At 38.5% G+C, this 19,236-nt stretch overlaps 1 protein-coding gene across 7 annotated transcripts in view; it reads left to right on the forward strand.

Moving 5' to 3' along the window:
- The window catches only part of CDH18 (cadherin 18), a 557,694-nt gene that overhangs the window by 278,691 nt on the left and 259,767 nt on the right, over positions 1–19,236 (forward strand). For 2 of the 7 annotated variants that reach the window (XM_038175180.2, XM_038175182.2), the window contains exon 1: positions 4,328–4,522. The exons of the other annotated variants lie outside the window; for them this stretch is intronic. The gene's annotated coding sequence lies outside the window, so the exon portion shown is untranslated. Of the gene's footprint in view, positions 1–4,327; positions 4,523–19,236 lie in introns of those variants that run through there. 7 annotated transcript variants of the gene reach the window in all.

Here is a 19,236-nt window from a genome sequence, read left to right on the forward strand (position 1 = left end):
TAAGTAACTGTTTGCAACAATCCAGAAGGAGCCTTGACCCTTGAGGATTTAATATTGGTTGGTGAATGAAAAATGATTATTTTTGCCTGTATTAGTTTCAAAAACACAAGGGTATTTTTCTTAACCAGGTTCAAATTTAATAGAATGCTGCCTGTTGCATATAAACCTTATACAGTTACCAGGGATCACCCCATTTTACAGTAGTCGCTGCATTATATACTGTTACAGGGTTATACCATTTTCCTAAGAAACATCCCAATTAAGCAAGTTTCTTGGTTGAATGGTGTCTATTATATATACATTAGTGTGAAATTCCACAGGATGGGCAGAAATATCTACTGATGTCTGAGTCAATCACTTCATTGCCTTTAGCTGAGTCTTCTTTCTTCTATTTCCCATGGTGTTATGAGGCAGGGACTCAGGGGCTGAAACACCGCCCTGTTCCTGGTGCCCTTTATGGATGGATTATCTGTGCTTTCCTGCATTTGGAGAGGGACTGATTCACTCGGAGTTTTATGGTAACTGGTAGCAAAATGCCAGGTATTATGTTGTGTTCTGTCAGTATGTTTTACCTGTCATTTCATGCAATACTAAAGGCAAATGACTGTATTATCATGAGTTTTCTGCAACTGGCAACTGTTATTGGCATCATATATCTAGGAACAGCTGTTGTTGTTTTATTAGAAAATACTCCAGTGATGCTTAGTGTAGAAGGAGCCAAAGCAGTATCAGCAGCATTGCTATTCCCTCTGCGATTAGTACTGTGTAGCATTTACTAATCTGTATTAAAAAAATAAAATAAAATAATTTTTCTTAATCAACAATTTTAATATTTCATAGGAAATGCATCGTTTAAAGAATATTCAGAGACCATATGAAAATTGAATTGTTTCAGTCCTGTTCCCTCTGAACACTTATGCACATTACCAAATTAAAACATTAAACTATAATATACAATAGGCATGATCCAAGATCCCTACAGGAACATGAAGACAGCTCAGTTTTGTGTTCATCCACTAAGCAAGGTTAAACATTTCAGTTCCACCATTTTATATCAGAAGATGTTTGGTATAAAAATGAAAAAAATGACTGCTGTAATCTATTCAGACTTTATTTTCTGATAGAAATCTAGAAAAGCAGCAATAATTTGAATGTATTTGATTTCAAACTTAGTTTTGCATTTTTTATATTTTATTACTCTTTTTGTATTTTATTACTCTTTTAGGTAGAAATAAACTATATGGTGATATGGTAAGTCAAGAGTTGTTGTGATGCATCATCAAAGGATAAATATTATTTTTTATATCCTCCTCGACATCTCTTAATTTTATTATCTTTAGGACTAATTGTTAATTGCAGTCATTGAAATATTTTCAGATGATAGTTTCTAGAGACCTGTTATAGTAGATCACATACAAACTTTCAAGAAAATGTATCTCTTCATGTAGTAGTACTTGTAAGAATATTTATTAGTAGCTCTGTTTAGATAAAAAAGAGTTTATGAAATAAGAGAAAAAACGATGAGAGGAAGTGTCATTGTTCTCAGATGTATTGCTGTGACTGGTTCTTATGCACTGCAGCTGAGAACAAAAATAATGATTTAATTTAGTCAAAAAGAAAACAACCAATTACACAGCCAGTGTTAACTGTTATTTGTTTTCAGGTGTTGTGTTATTCCTCTGCATGTGTTGTGAAATGATGGTATGCACTGGAATAATTTTATTTTTTTAACACTTTCACTCTAGGAAAAAGGGAAGCAGTAACTGCATTTTTAAGACTGGAAAGTTGCTGCTGGGAATGGTGGTAACAGGGATATTCCCAATGTTTTAGAACAAGAATGTGAAAAAAACTGGTACAGTTGTTGTCAGTGTGTGAAGGGAGGATCTTGGCAACAACTGGGCTAATTTTCCTGGACTGCAACCATTAGAGTACATGTGCCTATGAAAAATGAAGAGTTGGATTGGACTTAGCAACATTGTCACAATATGATCTGGACCGTTCCTAATTTATCCAGGGTACAGGAAATTTGTAATCTAAAATTGACCTGAATTTTCTCAGTACCTGATATATTAAGGAACCACTTTGTCTTTTTATAAGTGGTTGAATGTTAGCTGAATTATCAGTTTCTAGCAGTTACCTGCAAGATGATCAATACTTGTTTAGCATATTAAGCCACCAACAGAGAGAGACTGGTTTTGCAGGCATATCCTATAAATGATTAACTGGAGCGTGTTATCTGACAAAGAATTTCAACATCAGCAGAAGCTCACTTTTTTTTTTTTTTTTTGAACCTGTAGAAGTTTTGCTAGCATTGCTAGCATACAGTACAGCTGTGTGTTCTACTTCATCACTAGTTCACCTACATTTCAGTGTTGCTCCTAAAACCTTAAGTCCACAACCTCAAAGGTATAAATCCCACCTTTTTTTTTTTTCCTTTTTCCTACATAATCTTTGTCACAAGCTCTCAATTCTGGCAAAGGAACTTTCTGAAGGCAATCTGAGAAGTTCTGTGTTTCGATACACTGATGGAACTGTGCAAGTCCACGGGGCTCCTGAGGTGAACCTACTTGCACAGTAGTGCTTCGTGTGTTACAGCCAGATTTCCCTGGAATTCCTTTGTCATTACTGCTGCAGTCCCAGACAATAATTTCATTTTGTAGCTCTTTTCATAAGGCTTTTTTATTTTCCCATGACAAATGTAGAGTCTTTTAAAATTCAAACTGATAAAAGGATTGGCCTAGCATCAGTATAACCAAATCTCAATGTTTAGTCTTAAAACGTTAGCTTAAAAGAAATGTCAGAGTTCACTAAGGCTTTTTTTTTTTCAACTTGTCAGCTTCTTCCTTGAAATGGCATAAAATTTTTGAGTTGTTAAGAATATCTTTGACTATTTTATACCAAATTAGTCTGCAATACTGCTCATAATCTATGCTAACATTCTCCACTCCTGCCTGAGAGGAGTCTTTGAAATATTTAAATATGAATATATGTGTGTACATGTATATTTATTGTATATAGAGACACACATATGAGAAGAAAGAACTGTGTATATTCTCACCTTTTAAAGGCTTTTCTGGAGCATCAAGACTTCCCTCTGCTTGTCATACCGCTCATTGCAGAGGCGAATGAGCGATGACTTATGCTCTGAATATCTGGTGAATATTAATAATTCTGCCTTATTCACTGAAAATTGCTGAAAAAAAGACCTAAAATAAAATGTTTTCCTTTTAGCTCTGTCCATGGATTCTATGTAAGCTGCACTTCATCCAGTGGTTGGTAGGCTGCAAGACTCATTTAGCCTCACTCACTTTGAGCAGTGAGGAGGTGGCTTGGCATAAATTGTTTGTCAAGTTAAACTGTACCGACCTTCACAGTCTGAAGGGGAGGAGTTGTCTTTTTTTCTCCTTTCCCCCACAATATTAGTAAACTAACTACCACCTGGACAAGCAGATTTGAAAGTGAGGTAAAACAGTAAAATCATCTGGATAAAAGCAGCCCATTGCTGGGTCAGGAGATCTGTCTGGGAGCTGTGTGGAGCCCACCAGGAGTTCGGTGAGAGCATTGTGGAGACTCCACATGGAAGCCTCGATTCCTGCACGCTGTAGTTGCAGGCCAGGGGACATGGACATAGCAAATGGAAGCAGTTGCTACTCCGTTCCTACTAGGAGCTTACCTCCCCGCTATTTCCTTCAGCCCCTTGCCCTGATCGCAAAACCATTTGTAACGTAACGGGTATTTTGGAGCAGCCAAGAGCGTTTCTGTTCAAGAAGTTCTCAGAATCTAGCCCTGGATTTTATCCCATCTTTGGCTTAGGCCACCTTGGTGCCCGGCGTTGCTCTTCCCATGCCTGCGATCTGGTGTAGCAGCTTCCCTTCCCGTTACTGTACGTGCCAGAATGGCTCTCCTCGCCTCTCCCTTCTCACTCCAGCTGGATTGCATACATTGTGCGCGGCTCCTTTCCGCTTGGACGCGGCCGCTGCCGGTGGCCTTCCTCCTCTTCCAGCCGGCTGCTCCCTGCCGGGCAGGGGTCTGGGGACGAGCCCGCTGCCTGCCCATCGCCCCCGGGACGCGGCCGGCACCTGGCTACCCGTTGGGGGCAGGATGCTGATCACGGGCGGGCATCCTCCAGCCGGCCTCCATCGGGGGCAGGACACCTGGAAGCGCGCCGAGCCGAGCGGCATCAGGCGGCCGGCAGCTGCCCCGGCCCCAGGGCGCTGCCCGCAGCCGCCGGGCAGAGGCGGGCGCGCTCCGTGCCCGCGCTGCGCGGCCCCGGCGAGCGGCGGGAGCGGGGAGCGGGGGCGGCGCCGGGGGGCGGCTCCGGGGGACCCGGGGCCGGGGCCGGGCGCTCTCCGAGGACGGCACCACCGGCACAAGTCGCCGCTGGCTGCCGGCGCCGGGCGGGCCGGGCGAGGCTCCGGAGCCGAGCCGAGCCGCGCCGAGCCCAAAGTTGCCGGCGGTGCGCTCGCCGCGCTCCTGCGGTGCCGGGGAGCCGCGCTGCTGCGGGGGGACCCGCCACATCCAGGTACGGGGAGGTCTGCGCTCCGTCCGTCTGTCCGTCCGTCCGTCCGTCTGTGCGCGGTGGCTGCGGTCGTGCCGTGTGACCTGGGGGCTGGCGTGTGGCTGCGGCTGCACGGTGACCGCGGGCGGGCAGGTTTGGGAGCCCGGCTCCTGCGCGTGTTCCCGGCCGTGCAAATCCCACGGCTTGTGGAACTGCGGGTGAGGAACTTTAAGCCTGATGTACCAGGAGCAATTTCAGGTGTGCTTTTTTTCTTCGTTTTTTCCCCCCTTATCTCTAATGTTATGTGATAACTGAGGGCTGATATTGAAAAAAATAAAAAAAATAAAAAAAAAGAAAAGGGACTTGGAGATTTAGCTGCTATTCACAGCTTCAGCAGTGACCCAACTTTACTTTGTGTAAAAGGCACTGTAAATAATGCACAGCCAGAAACGAATCCTCTCTCCATTGCCTCCTAGTCCACCTCCATGGTATCCTTATTAATGACCAAAACGCACTATGTGCCTACGGTTCACACCCATTTTCCCCAATTGCACTGCCAGTGGTCTGGAACTGAGTGTTTTTGCAAGCAAGGAGCTCCCCAGTGTGCCTTCACATAGTCCTGTACCTCTCTCTGTATGTGTCTGTGTGTGTGTGTGCGTGTGTGCATGTAAGACACTGTTTTGCCTACATGAGTGACAAGATACACAGAGGACAGGGTACAGAAGCCAGTGACATGTAGCAAATGTATACCCCTGCATGTATTTCTGCATGTATTTCTCCTGAGTTCATCTTCGTAAAGCAGTATGAGCATTTCTTACATTATAATATAGTTTATCATTCAAATTAGGTCTTGAGAGAAATCCAATTTCATGAGCATCGACGCCCCATTAGTTTTTCATGATCAGAAAAAATATGATGGAGAACACAAGTAAAATTATGACTTCAGTTAGCACAGGTGATAAAATCAGATTTTATTTTTCATTCCAAGACACTAACCATAGATCCTGCATTTCCAGAGCTTTACTTCTGTGCTGCAGTCAATCATACACAGTTGTGAGAAAACTCTGAAGCCTTCCTTTTGCAATAATTGTCCTCCTCCTGGATGACAGTAAATGTTTATCTTCAGGGGAAATATTAATTTAAAGTTTGGCATATGTTTGGTATTTTGCTCAGCTTTAAAGGTAAGTTGATTTATGGAAATAACCCATAGGCTTTCCTAACTACTCTACTGCCTTTGACAGATTTCATTTGATTTCATTTCAGACCCTTCAAAGGAAGACACCGTACTTTATAGCTACCTAATGCAAATTAAGGTGTGGCTCTTTTCTTATATGTGGACCTTGGGAAGCAACATAAAACTTTGCTTTTGTAACTAGTTAAAACTACCGGTCATCCTACATCCTACTTAAGGGCTCCCATAGATAACTCTGTTCCATTTCTATGTAAAAAACAAACAAGCAGAAAAAAAAAAAAAAAAGCCACCAACCCACTCTCTCTTATGTGCTCTCTCTAAAAAATACGCAGAAGCAATAGCGTGTCAGACAGCAGTCTTTCCTTTAAACAGGATCAAATCCAGTACATAAGTATGGCTTAGGGGGCACTGTGTTGCTCACCGAACCCCTTACAGATGAGGTCCAAAATTAAATTGTGCCCACTTGTAGGTACTGAGGCTCCCATAAAGCTTCGTCAGTATAGCAGTGCTGTCCCTGCTAGTATGACAAAATGTCAGCTGAAGTTTCTATACTTCAGCCAGTTTAATTCCCCAGGCAGTTTAATTCTTTACTTCCTAGATTAATAAATGTCGTATAGCAGTTTTGTCCTGCAGTGCAGACACTCTAACACAACCACTTTGTTGGTGCATGCTGTGCTAGCTTGTAGTAACTAGTTCTGGTGAATATAAGCAATGTTATAAAATATTTGAGATAAATGTCATCAACATCCAAAATATGTGTGCATGAGTGTCTGGATGCTGGATAGAGCATCCAGACATGGATGCTCTATGCTGTTGATCATGGACTGATGTTCCTTTGGTGCATAACATGTACATGATACACTTCAGGAAACAATCTTTATTTGAAAACAATTGTTTTTTTTTTTTTTATCTTTTCCCTCTGAACTCTGCTTCACTTTATTCGCTGTCTTGGAAAGGACTTGGAATTCACCAGCACATCTAGATGTAAACACATTTAAAATGTAAGTAATTGAGTTGTTAGTTCTATAGATGGTTGTGTGGAAGACTTCAAATGACATCTCAGTCTAATAAATTCAGTTTGAAAGGTATCAAAGATTCTGTTCCATGGCAGGAAGCTCCTGTTCTGGTGAACAGCTACACTTCTGTTAATGCAAGTAGTGCTGAAAATTATGGATGCTATCAGATTGAATCAAACCAGCTAAATACCAGTGAGTCATCTTTTCCATGCAGATGAACACGAGCTCCTGCTCAGACAGTTTACTGCTAGTTAGCTCTGGCAGAACTGCCCTACCAGGGGCCTAAGCTACATCAGCCATCATGACCCATTGTGGCGCAGTTTGTTTGCATGCAGTGTGAAATAAAGGCTGCAGCTGACATGACGGAAAGGGGAGGAAATGTAGAGGGGGAAAAAATCAATGTAAATAGATTCTATTCATCTTCTTCCAGAAGAATAAGGTGTATATGTGAAGGTCATAAACATAAACAATATGAAAAACCCAAAATTGTCTACAAAGGTTTATGTAATTCAGCATGTGAGTTTTACTAGTATTTGTTCTGAGATTATAAGGAAAAATACCTTTTCCTTGGTCAACAGTGTGCTAGTTCAAAGAGAGTATACTCCAGTGATAAATCAGGATGTGCTGCTAATTTCATGATTTACTTGATAGGCCCCATCTTAGACAAGTCCCTGAAGCAGACTGTAAGGTATAAAAGGAACACTGGCACAATAACTACAAGTTGAATATTGTGCGGTATTGTTTCAAAGAAATATTGCAGAGCCTAATGCTGAAGTGCTAGTGTGTCCATTACTCTGTAAGGTAGTTTCCATTATAAACACAGTTTTGCCCTCCATTTCCAGCAAATGAAGTTACATAGGATTTGAAAATTCAATCCAAATGTTGAAGTACAATTTTTAAGAAGTTCCTTCAAGTGGGAGCCAAAAAGTCATGTCTCCCTTAAGGGAGAAGGAAGGCTAGCAGAACAATATTTTTATTTTATTTTATTTTATTTTATTTTATTTTATTTTATTTTATTTTATTTTATTTTATTTTATTTTATTTTATTTTATTTTTCTCCAAGAACAGGAGACAAACTACAGATGTTGAGATGCTTTAAACAATGTGCCACTGTTTTATTATTATTATTATTATTATTATTATTATTATTATTATTATTATTATTATTATTATTATTATTTTGGCTCTATAAGTAACAGATAAGCAATTTAATGGTGTTTTTACATCTGCAGTTCTTGTATACTGAAAATATATTTAATTGTTGCCTGAGGTTTGTAAAAATGGCTATTTCACATTATTGAGATTTACCATTTATATATATATTATTTTTTCATCTGGAATTACTTCAGACCTGGGCAGAGTTAAGACTGGGTTTATTATCATATAAAAGACAGTGTGTTATCTTAAAATTAAAAGCTTGGCTACTCACTCTTTTTTAACCTGCTTGCTTATTTGAAATAAATATTCTTGCAAGGTAGAATATACTTAGGTCACAGACATATTTTCTATCCCAACTCCATCCTGCCTAGGTTTCAATATAATTTGGTCAGTGCTTACATGGTCAATTTTTATAGGATGTTTGTGCAGTCTCACGTAAAAATACCCAGACTAGCTCAGGTTCTGGCTGTGTTTCAAGTATGGGACTGTAGTGCTTGGTGAGATTTTTTGGTCTGTGTTGAGATAATCTCCTTTTAAAACCCACTGTCATTGGTGTAGAGCCTGTAAACTTGTGAGACGATTAGAAGAAGTGAGAGTCAAGATAGTGTTTTATGATGGTAGTTTATGTAACAAGGGACTAGTTGGCCAGTTTTATTTGAAAAATCCAATGCTGGGCAGTTTGTAATATGGAACAGAGTATTGTTTGGCACTCGTAAAAATTGGCATATACATACACAGTCACATACAACAAAGTTATCTGAATGTGAAGTACTGCGCAGTCAGTAAGATCAGATCCTTAAGGTGCTTTCCAGGAGTCACGTTGCCTTGATGTAGCAAATGGGAGAAGTGAGACTGACAGAAGGGTACTCAGTTCCCTAGCAAGCCTGCCAGCAGTGAGACTTGGGCCTGCCACGTCCCCATCCTGTTCCCCCTTTGCTGAGGGGCTGTGGACTGGACATTACAAATTGTCTACCTTCAGGTTCTTTATGGTCTGTGGTGGGGTCTTCTGCTTCTGGATGTTTGTACTTTCTGTGGAGAAGCCTGCCCCTCGCTGCTGATATAGGTAGCTTGAGCTCAAGTAGGTAGCTAGATGTAGATGGTGTAAATACTGCCCAGCATGTCTTCTCCTCTTCTGGTATTCCAGTTGAAAACAACCAACTCCTGTTTTATTGACTCTCTTTTTTGGTATTTCATGGTGCATTATGCATTGTGCTGTTTCATAATTAGTATTCATTGAGACCTTACAGACACAGTTACAGGTTCATGTATGGATGTGCACACAAACACATACTTTTTGGGAGGATACAAAGGAATGGAAATATTTTTTCTTTTTTTTTTTTTTTTCTTGAAAAAGAGAAGAAGAAGAAAAAAATCCTTGATACTGTTAAAAACACATAAAAGTTACTGATCACATCATCTACAATGAGCTGTTCATTGACCCATCTACTTATTTTCACAGATGGTACTGTACATTTCCATAATTACATTAAATGATTTATTTTGAATAATATTCTCTGATTAGATCATTTAACCTAGTGACTAATATATTGTTCTATAAAAGTTAATTATACATTTGGATTTGAATTGTTTAATTCACATCTTACTGTTGGGTGGGAGAGCTGTGAATGAAAATCTTTTGGTCCAAGAAACTATCAAATGCCTTTTGCTATCAATAATTATACCTTGCCCAGATGAAATATTTTTGTTCTGTCTTTTCTTTGTAAGTATAGTTTCTAGGGCAGTTGTTGAATGAGGCTTAAGTTGACATTTGGAATTGGGGTAGTGGGTTTCTCAGGCTTGTATTTCTGGCTAGGATTTGGTAAAGCTTTGTCATGTTGTTCTGTTAGTGGTACTCAGTGATAGATATCTTAAAAAAAAAAAAGTGACATAAGAGACCATCTTCATAGTAGTCTGGCATGCATTTGATATATTTAAAACCATCTCTGAGACCCTTTCTGAGTGAATCCTATAATATTTGTAAATTATAAGTGTTCCTTTATCAGAAAACCTTCCTACAATTAGCAACAACTTTAACAGTGACAGGACAGGAAAATCATTGCTATTAATGCTGAGGGTGTTGGAGTACGTATGCATGTGTTTGTGTATATTTGAAAGAGAAAAGGCTAAAAGGGAAGTAGTTCCTTTAGTTTGCTCACTGGTGAAAAACATTTCATTTGACTGTAAGGAGGTATTTTTAACGCTGATATATAGTATTAGCACCAGGGAACTGCTGACTCGTCTAAGTGTAAAATCTTGGCTTTCAGGAGAGGTGAAATAAAACTAGGGCATATGAGCAGCATTGTAGCATGGCAGCTATTAACTGCCTATGGGAACTGCCAATATTTAAAAATAAAAAGGAAGCTAATTTACATGTGGATTACAGTCCTCAATCACTATTTCTTTTATGTTTCACATTTTGTTCTTTCTAATAAATAATAAGCCTTCTTACTGGAGTCATAAAAAAGCTAAACATCATTTATTATATGCAATTTTCACACACTTTGCTGATGAAGAAGATTTGTTACATATTTGCCATTCATTTAAGCACAATTTCTTGCATTCATATTAGGGAATTTGAGCTTAGAGTTACTATCTTGCCTATTCAGCCTAGAGAGATCTTAAATATTTTTGTAATTGCATGGCAGAAGGTGTAAAATAACCAGTTCATTTAACATTGTATCTTCTGCATTGACATCAGTTGTCTTGTTCTTTTTTTTTTTTCCTCTGTTTTAAATTGTCATCCACATAAATTAAACTGTGAGCCACCTTCTAGCTTTTAGAAAACTGCTAAAGAAATACAGGGTTTGTTCTTATACTCATTTGTTTTCAATGAACACTTTGAAACCCAATGTAGCTTTTCATTAGAAATGTTTCTAAGTGGTTTTGGGAAGCAGTAAGACAATCCACAAGCAAATATATATTTTCAAGTGGTGCTCAATCGAGGTTCTTTCAGTGTCACGTGAAGTCCATAAAGTATTCACAGGATTATAGTTGATTCATACTAGATGCAGTGTTTGCTACACAAACTGGATTTATTTGTTATCCTGCATATTCTCAAACCAGCTATCATACAGGTAAGGTTCACAGCACACCCTGGAGCTGCTCCAGGAGGCGGTGCGTATGGTAGGAGGTTGGCCTTCCCTGGGCAGGTGAGGTGGCTGTTGAGTAGCAGTGGCCTCTTCCTGGGTGTTGGCTGGGGGGACTAAGGGTGTGGGTTGTGTGTATGGAGCAGATCTCACGACTGCCAGGGTGCTGTGGGTTTTGGCTTGCAGCTGGGACAGAAATGTTCTGGGTTGGGAGGGAACAATCCTGTTTTATGAATATAGGCCTGGATAAGTCCTCTCCTTTTCTGAAATCAAGCTCAAATGACTGCAGCGTTCTAATACCAACCATGCTTATGTTCAGAGTGAAGAACACAATGTGGGAGACCTCTTGGCCTTTTGAGGATGGGTCAGTAGATTGATGTGTGTTATGGAAGAAGTAGGCCCCCAAGAGCATGGAGGACATAAAGGAGAATTTATGTAAGATGACTCAGACAACAAGTTGCTGAATTTTGTATATTTTTTTCTGTGTTCATTTTCTGCCAGACTAGAGAACTGAATCATTTTATATGGCAGTTTGGCAAATTCCATATCTAATGCAGTGAAAATGGGGGGAGCAGCAAGCTGGATGTGGGGAAAGACAGACAGGGCCTCTTTATTTAGGTAACTTTTCTTTGACCATGTGGCAGATGAATGGAAAAGCTGACTGGAGGGATGTTCATTTTTACATGCCTTTGAAAAGTAACCTTCTAGACAGAAGCTTATTCAGGAGGTTTGTAAATACCTCTCAAGCAATCCCAGCAGGAAGAGCTTTGTTGCCTTCATAAGCCTTGCATTGTGACTTGAAGACTAATGAGCTTGAGCTGTTTCAGACTATATAAAGTTGGGTGAGGACTGATTTCCAAAAGCTATTAATGCCTGCTGTGCTACTGAAGTAGGTTTGGTTTGTGTTGTTACATTACTGTAGTGTATTTGGTTGGATATACTATGTCACGTGAAGAGCCTCTCTGTTTCCTAGTTCTGGACTGAGATTGAAGGGGCTCGTATTTATGTTTAAACAAAAAAGGTATCATGTTCTTGAAATGCAATGAGTTTACTCCACAGGACCATTGTGTGATAATTAGTACTCATTACGTTATAATGAACACTTGTTCGATTCATTGTGGAGCTTATTATATTTTAATGAGTGTTGTGACTCCCCTGCAGAGCAAAACTCAAGATTGTCCCTGTTCACGTGGCTCATTTTAATGGATGTGTTACACAGTCTAGGATGTGTGAGAACATACTTACTTGCAATATATAGCTGTAAATTTGTCTTTTATAAACAGGATAGTATTTTTCTCAACTCGGTAAAAGCCCCCAAACATGGATGTTTCTAGTGCTTTGTATTTGTATTGCAAGACAGGTGAAAGAGGAGTGCATTTATTAAACTACCCTTGTATTAAAGAACATCTTGCAACTATTTTGTCTAGGACTTTGATTTATTCATTAAAATTAAAGCTCGTAAATTAATGTGATTTGGTATGTGACTCCCTCCAAATCTTCAGCTTCAACAATCAAGTTTATGTCTTTTGAAAAATATTAATAAACATTTAAGACTATTTATGATATCTATAAAGTAAATAGAGGAACTCTTAAATAAAACCGGCTTTTGTCTATGGAGGATCCTGGACATTGTGGCATTACCTTGTTCAGGAAAAACAGAACTAGCAACTGAATGCCATAAAGTTTGATTTGTAGATGTTTTTAGGTGGACAGCCTGGAGAATCTTTGTTGATTGCTGGTGATCTTGATGTGACACCAAAGCCTTTAATAGTGAGGTTCCTGGAATGTCCACATAGAGCATTAGCCCTAAAAGTAAACACTTCGCTCTTCTTCTCTATGGTCTCCTGAGGTTGCCATGCAAGCAGCTTCAAAACAAGGCTAACTGTTCTTGAAAAATATTTTATCAACATTCAAACTTAAAATATGAACTGATTTTTCCTGTGCGGCAAAGTGTTGTTTATCCTTTATGAAACCCAAAGGCCATCTTCACTTTCTTATTTTAAAAACTGCAGTATTAGTAAATTGAAACTGATAGTTAATCAAACTGTATTTTTACTTTCTATAACCCTTCTTCTACTGTGTCAATTTTATTTGAATATTTTACCATTGACAGATAATTGCAAACAGGATTTTATTGGATTTATGAGTACTCAGCAGTTATTTATTGGCTAATACAAGCAGTGTGTAGGTAAGGCTTACCTGCTCCTAGGCAGAGCATTGCAATGGAGGATGCAATGGGGATGTGGAGTCCTGCTGAGACCCTGCACACCCGACAGTTACCACTCAGGTGGGGAAACCTTGGCCTTCATTGCTGCCTACGATGGGGGCAATCATTGGTCTTGCTGAGTTTTTGTCTTCAAGCTCTCCATGGTTTTGTCTCACGTTTTTATACTTTTCAATGATTATTAACTACTGTGCACTCTACATTTTCTCTTCTGTCTCTGTCTTAGCTGTATGTGCATTAGACTTCCAAGTTCTTTGTTCCATTTTGGTGAAACCCCTAATATACCAGGTGTTAGAGAACATTATATTTGGAACTAAGATAGCCTTTGATTAGTTGCAGAAACAAATTTTAAATGGATAGTTTAAATCCAGTTTTACTCCATCCTTGTTATAACCATGCTGAACATATTTTGTCTGCAGAAAAACTTAGTTTATGGACTCCATATAATAATTGTCCTTCTAAGCTCCTCTCTCCCATATATCTCATGCCAATGAAAAGAAGTTTTGTATACCTGATATACCACTTGGCTGAGTAATTTTAGCAATTGCTTAAAAAAAAGCAGTCAGGAATGGATAAAAGATATGAAATAAAGAATTCAATAAAGAAGTTAAAGTGTGTCATTTAAGAAAGAGATTGAAGTCTTTCTTTTGGGTATGATATGAAAAAAGAACGTGGTTAAGCCTGATTTTTTTCCCGCTCTTGAAGTATTATTGCAGGTTATTGTAGAAAAGGTGTCAATTAGTCAGCTCCTTTATGCCTCCTTGTCTTTTTCTTTTTATAAGAATGTATAGTTAGTTTTATAGCTGGCCACATAATGAAATTGATTTCTTTTCTCTCCCCCCCCCCCCCCCCCCCCCCCCCCCGGTTTGAGTTAGAAAGGAGTGGAAGTTAATGCAGAACTAAACGTGACCTTAGAGGTTATGTGGTCTTATGTTGGCCTTTTGTACACATTTTATCACTCAGTATATGCTGTAAGCAGCTTTATTTTATATACTGTAAGCTATTTATGCAGTGGGTATCTTACCCCTGAAGAGGATTACAGGCTTAGACCCAATAATCAGTGTTTATAAATCATTCTAGGATGTTATGAGCAATACACTAGATGTTGCAAATTGTAGCTATCGTACATTGAGCTTTGGCTTACCAGGGCAAAACACATTTGCATACTAAAGTGAATCACACCCTGAGAAATACTCTGTTTAGGCCAAGGGCCTCAGTTTTCTATTGGCACTCTGCCAATAAAACAGGAAGAATTTTTGCAATGGAAATGAGGTTTGTTGATATTAACCTTCTCATCACTAAAGGCATGGAGCTATGCCAGTGGAGGTTCAGACTGGGTGTTAGGTAAATGTTCTTGCCTGAGAAGGTGGCTGGGCATGGGAAAAGGCTCCACAGCGAAGTAGTGACAGCACCATACCATTAGGTGGTGCTGGGTGGAGCCAGGAGTTGGACTCAATGATCCTTGTGGGTCCCTTCCAACTTGGGATATTCTGATTTTCTATTTTCTACCACACTGACCTTTTTTATGACTTTTCCATAGCTACCATTATTATCCTACTCCAGTAAGGGCTGACACCAGAGCTTCCTCAAGAATTCTGTTTCAGATGTGTAAATCTCATTTGCGGATGTTGGATACCCCTGTTTTCTGATCTGCAACAGCCATAATATTTCCATAAATTGAATTATCTTTACAGATTTAGGAAACCAGTCCTTCATCCAGTTACTTGCCTCTGTCTTTTCATGATAAGGAGGTGGCTTCTTGCAATGAGGACTCAATGAAACTTGCACTTCAAGTTTTTTGCATAAATTGAGGGAAAGAGCCCTACTAACCAGACTAATTTTTCAACACTTGAAAGATACTAAGTGGAAAATACTGATCTTTTTTACAGTATGGTTCAGTTGTTACATTTTTATTTTTATTTTTATTTTTATTTTTATTTTTATTTTTATTTTTATTTTTAATCTTTAATCTTACCTTAAAGTGACTTTCATACCTGTTATGTGTATTCACATGTGAATACACATACCTGTTATGTGTATTCACATATATGTTATGTGTATTTCATACCTGTCATGCAGGTATTTCCTTTGCGTCCATCTCTGTTCCTTCATGCATAAACACGGTCTTTCATTTTTATTAGCTTACTCTGTGAGGTGTAAATAACTATAACAAATACGCCATTCCTGTGTGAGACATCTCAAAAATATTGTTATTGAGTAGATTCCCAAAGGCCCTGTCAGACTGGCATCTTAACATTTATTCAGCCTGATCCTCTACAGTTTGCACTTTTTCAGTTCAAAAGACCACATAATTCTCTACTGCCTGAAGGCATGAGAAATTCGTTTTTCTCACAAGCAAAATGAATAGGTATTTTCAGCTACCTCCATTTTGTTTAAAGTTTGTCTTTGAAAGCCTAGCGTGATGAATTTATGATTTCCTTTCAGGCACATACCTATTTGTTTCTATTACTTATATTTTAAGATTCTCATTCCTTGTTGCTCAAGTGCAGTAGAGGATTATCGAACTCTTTGTCAGGTAGCTCTGACAGGCTGCAGTACTGCTTTTCCTTTTGAAGACCTTTTTATACTTCATGTGGCTTGTGGTATCTTTGATGTTGCCTAATTGATATCTCAGAAATGAAGGTTAAAAAAATAATAATAAAAAATAAAAAATAACTGAATGAAGAGGTAAGCTACATGACTAAGGTCATACATAATTTTATTCTGCTTTCAATCTTTCTTCTATTCTTATGCCTTATTGCCAAGTATCCCTCTAATGCTATTGCTTTATTTACCTCTATCACGCATTCCTGGATTAGTGTCTGTCAGTTATCTTTCCCACACCTTGAGAAGGAGTTCTCAAATTTACATTTGGCTTCATACTCCCTCAGAAACCTGTTCAAGATTTCTAGTTGTCCTAATTTTTAATTACTCACCTCTTTTGAACAGTTGTTTTTCATCCTGCTGCATCAATTTGTCTCATCTGTTTTAGGTTTAAGTTTCTTAGGACAGGACTGTCTGTCTTTAAACTCCATCTGAATACTACTCACCCATGCACATCTCAATCCAAGTCCTGCACCTGCTTTGACATGACCCTAGATGCTGGCAGTCCTGTGCAAAAGGACATGGAGATCTGAAGGGCACTGAATTACAGACGAGGCGGCAGAGCTGCCCTGGCAGCACTGATAGCTCCCTTCCTGCTGGCCTGGCACAGCTGTCAGGACAGGACAAGGTATATCCCTCTTCTGTTTCAGCACCTGAAACTGGCCCATTTTTCAGTTCCCCAAAACAAGAGGAGGATCATGAAACTTCCTTTCAACCTAAATTTTGTCTCTGTTATTTATTTATTTTTTTTTTCCTTCTGGTCAGCAATCCTATTTACAGTAAGTTTTTATTTTGTCATTTGCTATTTTCAAAAATAATGATGTGATGAGTTCTGTGGAGTTATGTAGTAATTTCACAGGTATAAAATCTAAGTCTAGATCTTCAGCAATATGCTTCATTAATGGTCTTGGCACGGGAAGGCACAGAATCTAATATTCTTTTTCCTTATTTGAAAGCTGTACATGTACAATAAAGCTATTTTCAAATGAAAATTTCTGTAATAGGGACAGTAAGATACAATATGAAGTTCTATTCATATTAAAAAGTACCCACAAATTTTATTCTGAAATAGCAATAATGAGGTATGAAGAAAAAATAGGAAAAGAACAATCTCAAAAAATATGTGAGTAACTTGGACAATGAGGTGGGCAAAATCATTGAAGGTTTTTTACACCCTTCAATTTTTTGTCACTTTGCAAAACAAAAAGTACTTGGTGTGACAATATAATATGGGTTGTGCTCATTTCTAGTCATCTTGAATGTGAATGTCCTATCCAAACTTTAGGAACTGTTGAGACCAAATTAGAATGAGACAGTCAAGCAGGCTCGCTTTGCTGTTATTGCAGGGGAAGAGAAACTGTCAGAACAGAAAACCGTCCTCCTGAAGTTCCTAAAACAGGTTAAATGCCAACAGGTCTTGGAGGATATATTTTTTTTTTTCCTGCACTGACTGTGAAGTCAAGTCCTCTTTTTCCAGAGATACATATTTTTGTAGAGAGTTAGGAGCATTTGTGGGGAGGTGAGAACATTATTCAATAGAAATTTGAGTCATCAGAAGGATAAGTAATGCTCACTTATCCTCATGCCAAAAGCACAATTGATTTATAACATTTGAAGTCCTTAAAGCCAAAGGAGATGATGAACCTATGAGGGTGAAACAAAATGTTTGTGCATTTTAGGGTAAGATACAGAAAATGGAGTCTGTTTACCAAGACCAAAGATCTGTTTGACAGCAGCAGTATCTGAAGGAAGGAACGAGAAGCCCCAGGCTTTTGTTCAGATGAACAAAACAGAACATTCTAGAAAGTAACAATGAGAAAACATTTATGTGCTTAACAAAATACCTTAATTAAAGATAACCCTCTTAATTAGTAGAAGAGAATTTAAAGTCCTCCTTTTGATTTCCCTGAGTTTAAAAGAAATCATGCTGTGTGCCAGGACACTTGAGGACATTAACTTCCAGCATGGCCTAGAAGTAAATATTATTCTGTAGTAGTTTTCTCAATGAGTTGGGGCCTAGCTGGCATTAAGCAAAAGGAAGTGCCAGCTACCCTGAAGGACTGAGTCTGCTGCTTCACTTCTGGGTATGTTTAGTGTTTTCCTAATATCTGATGCAGCTGCGTTTGATAATCCTAAGTAAATGCTACATGCATAGTGCAATGTGCAACCTTGGGAGAAATCTCAAACAACCTTAATATTATCTCCTCATAGCATGTGCTAAGTAGTGTGGAAAATAGGTCTCTTGCAGATGTACACAGAAAATAATGTGGACATTACGTTAACAAAGACACCATCTTTTTCATTACTTGTGATCCTTTTGGGGAAGGATAATACCATGTATTTGTTTGTCTGCTTTCAGTTTTGCAGGAGTGTGTTTTTAAAACCACAGTACTTTTTAATTATTGTACTAAGTTGACTTCTTTGAGTTTTAATGTTTTAAATTTTCTTTATCAGAAATATGAGACATATTCTTAGCTGGGAAAGGCTTGGTATCAGTTTAGGGAGATTGATTTCTTTTATGATTTGCATGGACTAGTTTTTCATCTTCTCTCAAAGTGTTGAATATATCCCATGGCACCTGATGGAGTCATAACTGAGACCAACTGCTTGAAAATAGTCAAACGTTCCTTTTACTTAAAAGCACCAAGAATACTGTATCATTTGCTATTTCAGTGTCTTCTAGACCCCCTTCACCCCTCATTTTATTTTATTTTACTGAGAGGGTAACAGATTTTTCTTCTGGCATACAAATCAAATTAGAAGGTGTTCTGTCCAGACAGAAATTATGGAAGTAAATACTTCACGCTTTTTCTTTCTTTTCCATGAAAACAATGGGTCATATATTTGCATTTATTGCTGATTACTGTCAGTGGAGAAGGAAAAAATGGCATGTCTCTGGTTTTTATTAGTGACTACCTGTGTTTTTTATAATTTGAAAGATTAAAGATGCAGAGTTAGCATTGCAGTGATGTTGTTTGGTAAATGCCTTTGATATTCCCTTCTGAAATTTATGATCTCCTATGTAGAACCAGGCCTGCAAACACCTCCTAATCCAGTTACTGAAAAGGAACTTTATTAAGGAATTACCTCCTGTGGTATCTCTGTAAAATCCTCTTTTTTATCCTCTTTTTTTTTTTTATTATTTTTTTATTTTATTTGTAGGTGTTGTGAAATGAGCAGAACATGAATTTTATTTGAAATAAGCAGAGGAGAGAGACAATCTGCTGGGTAGAGCAATGGTGTAGAATTCAGAAAACAAGGTGAATTCAGTGTTTTGTTACTCATTGCAGCAGAACAATTTTTGCTTCTTTTGTAGATATTTATTTGCTTTATTTGTATTTATCTGCTTCCTGTGGCGATATTTACTTGAATTGACTAGTTGGTCTTGGTTAGGTACTCATCCAAAGGGACTAAGCCACTACCTGATTTTCACCACTGGGTTTGTGGTGAACAAACAG

The sequence above is a fragment of the Anas platyrhynchos genome, chromosome 2 (genome assembly GCF_047663525.1).
Source record: "Anas platyrhynchos isolate ZD024472 breed Pekin duck chromosome 2, IASCAAS_PekinDuck_T2T, whole genome shotgun sequence".
Taxonomy (NCBI): Eukaryota; Metazoa; Chordata; class Aves; order Anseriformes; family Anatidae; genus Anas; species Anas platyrhynchos.